General features: G+C 38.4%; 1 non-coding gene across 1 annotated transcript; it reads left to right on the forward strand.

The window, feature by feature from the left end:
- The first annotated feature begins 206 nt into the window (after window positions 1-206).
- LOC138146025 (U6 spliceosomal RNA) lies at window positions 207-313 on the forward strand. The gene has a single exon (XR_011164364.1). It is a non-coding gene; the product is annotated as a U6 spliceosomal RNA (small nuclear RNA).
- The last annotated feature ends 1,473 nt before the right edge of the window (window positions 314-1,786 follow it).

The raw sequence follows: 1,786 nt of genomic DNA on the forward strand, positions 1-1,786 counted from the left end.
GTGCTTAGTAAGACATGATCAGTGACAAGATGAAATGGCAAAGGACTTGAGAGAACAATGTAATGAAGAATTGAACTTTTTCAACAAAGGGTCAAGATAGGGAAGGAAAGAGTGTCAACAATGCATAGAGTGATGGCTTGGGAAAGAAGTGAGGAGTGAAAGAATTGAAGGTCACAGTAGGGGCAAAAAAAAAAATCAAGGGTCTTGTGCTCGCTTCGGCAGCACATATACTAAAATTGGAACGATACAGAAAAGATTAGCATGGCCCCTGCGCAAGGATGACACGCAAATTCGTGAAGCGTTCCATATTTTTCCACTTTTGAAAAGGGACAGGATCAAAGTAGAGAATAGAACAAGTGGGATGTGGGATAGGAGGGAGGGAAATATAGTCAGTCTTTTACAATATATCTGCTATGTTATTGTTTTGCATTAGCCACACATGTACAACCTATACTGAACTGCTTATCTTCCCAGTAACGGTGGGTGATAAGGGAGGAAGGGAATGAATCTGGAATTCAAAGTTTTAAAATCAAATGTTTAAATATATATATACTATTATCAATATTGTTTTACATATAATTGGGAAATATAGAGATCCACCATGCCCTACTGGAAAAGTTGAAACGGGTATGGGAGAAAATATGGGAGAGAGAAGATCAGAGGTGGGGATATCCTGTGGGACTGCTGTTTTGGGGGGATGGGTGGGGGAAAAACGGGGAGAAAATTTGTAACTCAAAATCTGGCGGAAACGAACGATGTAAATCAGAAGTTAATAAAGCATTTAAAAAAAACAAGGGTCTTAAAGCAAAGGAAAAAAGTGAATGATAAAAGATCATGATCAGATAAAGGGATTTCAGAGTTTGTAAATATCAAAATGAACCTCTCATGGGTAATGGAAAGAAAAAATATATGACCATTTCTGTGTGTAACAAAGGTGGAGTAGATGAGTCATGAGAATTGAGTTAATTGAAGAATTAATAAATTAGGTTATTTTGAGGGAGTATCAAGAGGTATATTATGTCCCTTAGGATAGGGGAGGGGCAGTTGTTGTAGTAAAGAGAAAGACTAGAAGCCAGACACTTAACTCATTGAGGGAGGAAGGAGATTGTCCTGGGTTTTTGTAGATAATAACTTTCAGGATCTTGATTGGATGATAAAGTGAGCTGGAATGAGCCTTAAAGAAAGAGAAGTTACTGAGTGGTGATGGTGGTGGTGGCAGTGGTGGTGGTGGAGAGAGAGTCACAGACAAGTAGTCACAGAGAACAAGGAGTATTCTGACTCCTGTTCTATGATCATTGAATCATGGAGAATGAAAGTATAACCAATTATGGAAATTGATTCGAGATGCCACATTGTTAGGAGAGATCAAAGTTTCAAAGAGAGCCAGAAGATGGAGGGAGTGAAAAGGGGAAAGCTTTAAGATAAAAAAAATAAGTTTTCTAACTATAGAGCACGCATGCCAGGGAGTAGAGTGGAAGGTATGGGTAGATCTGAAGTAGGATATTCAGGGGATAAGACTTAAGGGTAGAGGATAAATGATCATGGTGATCATGAAGACAAAAAAGCCTGGGGTCAAGTCACATGGTTGTGGCCATCGTTTTAGTTCTATAAGAAGTTGTGGAGAAGTTATCAAAGTGTGTTGGTAGGGGAAGCTTCCTCACTTGGGAATTTTGTATGCCAATGAAATTATACCTCTGTACTTTATCTCTATCTTCATCAAATATCAGAATTAGAAGGGAACTTAAAGGCTATCTAGTCTAACATATCTAAATGAGAATTGTATCCA

Source organism: Petaurus breviceps, unplaced genomic scaffold, assembly GCF_028583685.1.
Source record: "Petaurus breviceps papuanus isolate PSGF00001 unplaced genomic scaffold, PetGlider_PUasm1.0 90750, whole genome shotgun sequence".
In the NCBI taxonomy this organism is placed as follows: domain Eukaryota; kingdom Metazoa; phylum Chordata; class Mammalia; order Diprotodontia; family Petauridae; genus Petaurus; species Petaurus breviceps.